Raw genomic sequence first — 5,778 nt, forward strand, 5'->3', positions numbered from 1 at the left:
TGCGGGGCTACGTATTGCTCTTGATACTTTTCTGGTAAGTGTTGATGTTGAATGACGTTTTGAAAGGTTTTCTTTACGTTCATTTTTCTTTGTAATCTTTTTTGTTTCAGGTAGATCAACACTTCCGATTCTTCTGGTTCTCTGGTCCAAGAGAAATGGTTGTTCATTGATAGGAACTTTCCTTTCCTTTGGACAAGTGCAAGAAGAAAAATAAATGCATTTACAAGCAGCGATGTCAAATAGTTTTCCGGCAGAATTGGGTTCCTTAAAAACATTTGTTTAAGAGTCAGAAATTTCTTATGGTATGTGGTGAGCATTTGTACAACTCTGGTGTGTGAAACTATCGGAATAGATGACTTTTTGAAAGTATTTTCAACCTTTTTTGCAACTATTTCTGTAACCTCTTTACTCCTAGGTTCATAGTTGTCGCCTCGGAGTCGCCCTATACGATATCTGTCAAACTGATAACACAAAAGAACATCCTGGTAAGTAGGTAACTGGGACTCAGAGAGATTGTTCGGATATATGCCAAACACAGGACAATTCTGTCTAAATTTAAATTTAGATACAGACATTTTAAGTTCTGTGTTCTGTTGAGAGAATATAAGTGATAGCACTCGGCGAAATCAACGACAAGAGTGGAGGAACTCGATTTATGTGGAGACCAGTCCTAACGTGTCGTATGGCGTAGGTGAATGAATGTGAGTGCTAGCACTCGGCTAAAGCAACGTCAAGAAGTGTGGCCGCAAGCCGATTCTCACCTTGCGCTGTGGCGCGCCGCATTTTCGCTCGTATTTCGGGAACGGTTCGTCCTACGGCCATGTCACATATACAATTTCGGTAGCAAATGACGTGACAAATAACTTTTGTTTTATACATTTTGCCATGAGATGCGTATTTCAGGCGCTAGGTAGACAATTTCACGATTTTAGGCGAATTTCCGAAATTGCAAGGCCGGAGTTGGGGTTGAAGATGCAATCCGATCTCAAAACAAAAAGTTGCATTGGAATCAGGAAGTACTAAGGCAACTTTTCCGCACTATTAGAAATCCCGAATCGAAAAAAGTCCGGAATCGACCCACCCTACTCCACAATCCTGTAGTCCATCTTACAAAACCAAAAAAAAAAAGAAAAAAAAAAAATAATTAGTAGTTAGTTTAAGCAAAATAATTAGAATAATCAATACAAATAAATTTTGACCCTTCCAAAGGTTATGTAATAAATTTTTTGCGCCAATATGAAAATTTCTCCGTATAAAGGGATCATAATAGAAGCAGAATTGAGCATTGTTGGTAAGTTAAAGAGTATAATGTACGAAATAAGAATTATTTGCTAAATAGTGCAAAAATCCCATGTTAATTAAATGGGAAAAGTATCCTTATTTAGGCAGGGTTAAATGGCATCGAAAAAATTTTTCTTTGTTTCCACAATTGTTTTTAGGTCAAAAAGAAACGATTTTGACGATACCCAAGTGAAAATAGCCATCTTGGTAAATAACGGACACCCTAATGTACATAGTTTATATGTGAATTGTTTCGACTTTTAACATAAAATGTTTAATATTCTATGTCCGTCCTAGTTTTAGGCTACCTTCCCATCAGTTTTTAACCAAATTGGTTTGGCCGTTTTTCAAACTTCTTAATTTATTCTTCAAAATCTGTGTCGTCCGCCTTAACCACTATACACTTGCGCGAACGTTTGTTCCAATCCTCGAAAGAGTTGTTAAAGTCAATTTCCGGAATAGCTTGCAATGCGCGTATAAATTCACGTATAATGTCTTCAATTGACTCAAAAAAATTTTCCTGGAGTCCTGGGAGTCGGAAAGCATTGTTTCACAGACGTTAGCGAGACGCTGTTTTTTGAAAAAATTGAGTGATTTTGGAACCAATCGTACCTTCATTTTTCCCATGCCCAAATGATCATTCAAAATAGTTTTTACTGATCTCTCCGATATTCCAACGATGCCAGTAAGATCTCTGACTGCTAATAATCGATTCTTAAGTACCAATTCCTTTATTTTATTGACGTGGATCGTCATCAACGAGTTCTGATTGAATAATTTGTACCAATCAAAAACACTTGCTCGCGACAAGCAATAATCAGCGAAGGCCCTTTCCAACTTTCTCAACGTTTCGGCACCAAAAATTTAATGGAATTTCCTGGTTGAATAATTTCACTCGTCGTAAAAATCGTCGATTCACTTTATGTACTTCAGAAAGACAACACCAATGATGTTGATGTGATATTTGGCACAGTTGTCACCGACAGTCATACCAATCTAGAAAAAAGATATTTCGACGAATGGGTTTTCGCGCAAAATTTAAATTAAAAAGTAGTGAGTAAAAGTAGGAACTGTAAAACAACAAATATGTGTACATTAGTAAATTACAACTTCAACAAATCTATTAATACATTGAAAAGAACCATGGACAACGATAGGAACAGATACTAAAAATCTTTGAAAAAATAAACAAATTCCAATTTCTCCTATGAAATGCTTAAGCTTAAACACTTAAAAAGTAAAACTGAACAATTCAGGCTAAAATGGCTTCAGCAAAGCACAATAATTACAGAAAAAATTTAAACGTAGAGGCAGGCTCTTGTATAAAGATAACGCATTACTCCTAGCTATCCTTCTAATTACATGCATTAAAGCAGGTCTATTACTAATAACCTCATTACTTAATAGGCAACATTGTGAAACTATAAGAAAACAGAAATATGCAATTACAATAGGAGATAAAATATAAAAATATACAGAAGGGGGACATTTCAAATTCTTAAAGAAACTAACATTTGACTATTCAACCAATGTAAATCTGAATAGAATAATGCAACAATAATCAAAATATCGACGACGATATAATCCTAATAAAAAGTGCATTCAAAACAGAAATGAAACAATACTTTGACAATGGAGAAATTGTACTTGAAGTAAATCTTTGTCTGTTCGCTGTAGCTGACTAAACCGTTGCATGAAATGAAAAATGGCCTGAACCACATTGAAGGTAATCCAATGAGGATGGTTTGTAAGAATTAAAAAAATTCAGGAAATATTAATTTTTAACCGACTTACGAGCAAAAATTTAAAAGAAATGCATTACTTACCTATAACAGGGAATGTTAAATTTAGACAGAGAATGTTATTGAACATTTAAGTAAGCCTGATAAGGGCGGGAGTTATAGCGTGAATAATAACAAAAACAACATTTTTTTTTTGGATGCGAAAGGGCACTGGCATGGCGTTTCTTGCGAATTCAATAATTTCCAAAAAAGACAATTAGGGAAGATAGCGTTGGCAGTTGCTTCGTCAGGAATTGCTGCAACTCTTCTAAAGGATGGAAAACCTGCTCATTCATCTTTTAAACTTTTGTTACCCATAAACCTTGCACAACAATCAATATGTTCTATCCGCAAAAATGGGCCTCTATTGAATGCACCATGAGCCATAAAGCACATATAGAAGCCGTGGACAGAACATTAAACGACTTTAGAAACTCCTTTGCTCTCATGCGCGGGATAACTGTTGTATTTTCTGGTGATTTTTGACAGACTCTTCCTGTCATTAAGAGAGGTACGTGAGCAGATATCGTCGCCCTTATGGACTTCGATTGAAAATATAAAATTACGGACGAGTATGAGAGCTCATCTTCATCACATTCACAGCAACTGCTTAAACTTGGGGAAAGAATTTTTCCCAATCCAAACTTATGCAGTAATTGTATTATTCTTCTGGATGAGTCTCTAGACCAAACATTCCATAGTTTAGAAATTTTAATAGATGCAGTATACCCTGACATCGAGAACTTACATGAAAAGGACTTGGTTGTGTTCTAGGGTAATAGTGTCAGTCAGGAATGAAAGTGTCAAGGAAATAAACGATCTAATTATTTAAAAATTTCCCCGAGAAATCTATATAAATAAAAATGAATCGCCAAAATGTATGTATTCTTTTTCTTAAATGTTCGTTGAAGTTCAAAGATGGTTTTTACGGCGAGAAAAATTCGAATAATTTCCGGAAAACCCCTAAAAACAGCCTTTTTCTTTTCTCCATACAAACGTTACATACATACATACATACATATGTACATATATAAAAATGAATGTTTGTTTGTTAGTAACACTAAGAGAACGGTTGATGAAATTTTTCGGGAAAGGTTTAGAAACAAATACCTTATACTTTTCATGAGGAGAAGTCGGAAAATTGGACAATTCCAAAAAGTAACATTTTTCATGCACATTTTTTTCAATTTTCGTTTGTTTTGTTTTTCAATATTTTGATTTGTAAATTATTTGAATCGTTCAATTGCGGTCGCTTGCTTTTTTATTCCGGCTATCCAAAGGAAAAATTATTGAAAATTATTCAGTGAAAACTTTATGTGTGTTTCACACAATGTGATCAATTACATATTGAAATTTGTTACGAAGCTTCGAAGAGGTCGCGCTAATATTTGTCGGCGTTCTTTTTGCCATCAACGTATGGCAGCCCAAAGAAAGGCAAGAAGTACTCCCAAAATGCGATGACATACGTGCGGAATTATGGATCGCGGTCAATCAGCTAGCGATCGTAACGATATCACAGCACGACTTTTTAAACAATAGCTGCGATGTTTGATGGTCTTTATCATGCAGCAACCTATGGTATAAGTATATGGTGCTGTTAGATGCTGAATGTATTCCGTTGAGTAGCAAAAAAGAAGTTTGCCGCACGCACACATTCTTCTTTGGATGCGGATGGTGATTACACCAGATCAAATTGGTGAAATCATTTCAGCGGAAATTCCTGATTCAGAGATAGATCCAGAATTATACGAAGTGGTGAAAACCAATATGGTTCATGGACTTTGGGAACCTTACAATCCCACTTTGGTTTGTATATCTGACAATAAATGCACGAAACACTACTCATGTGTTTTTCTTTCGGAAATGGAAATGGGAAATGATGGATATTCACTGTATCGGCGTCGCTCACCAGACGACAATGGCAGAACATTTAGCATTTAGAGGCGTGAATATCGACGTTAACAACACATCGAAGTTGAAAACATATGGATCGTACCATATTCGCCACTTTTGTCTAATTCACATTCAAAACTCATGTCAATGTTGAATATTATAGATTGATGAAATCGATCAAGTACGTTTGCAAGTACGTCACCAAAGAAAGCAACATAGCGGTTATTTGCCTTGAACAATATGAGATCAGCAGTATCAAATGGATCGATATATGAACCGCAATAAAGCGCTTTGTGTATGCCAGCAGTTGCGTTTGCTGGAACATGCTAATCACTGGAAACAGGCGAAGGACAATGGAATAGTTACTTCGCATTCCACTGAAGTTCGCATAGTTCTCGCGAAGATCATTTCGACATATCAGCCTTCGAATTCGCGTTAATTATGGGATACGAAAATATGACATTGCCGATGACATTTTGCATTATATTCGCTAAGAATTGGAAATGGGCAAAATTCGGTTGATACTTCCAGTGGTTTGATATCAATTTCACATCCCTTTTGTCAATTCACTTCAACGGAAGATGAACTCATCACGAATGTTTATCCGCACATTAGCAAAATTATCGTAATTGCAATTGCTTGAGTATACGCGCAATTTTAGTTGCCAAAAATACCGATGTTAATGACTTATACTGGAAGATTCAAAGTCACATTTCGGGAGGTTTGCGCTCATATAAATCGATCGATCGTCTTGACAAAAAAGACGAAACCGTAAATTATCCAGTGGAATTTTCAAATTCTTTGGAGAGCCTTAGTATGCCCC

This window comes from Bactrocera tryoni, unplaced genomic scaffold (genome assembly GCF_016617805.1).
Source record: "Bactrocera tryoni isolate S06 unplaced genomic scaffold, CSIRO_BtryS06_freeze2 scaffold_11, whole genome shotgun sequence".
Taxonomy (NCBI): domain Eukaryota; kingdom Metazoa; phylum Arthropoda; class Insecta; order Diptera; family Tephritidae; genus Bactrocera; species Bactrocera tryoni.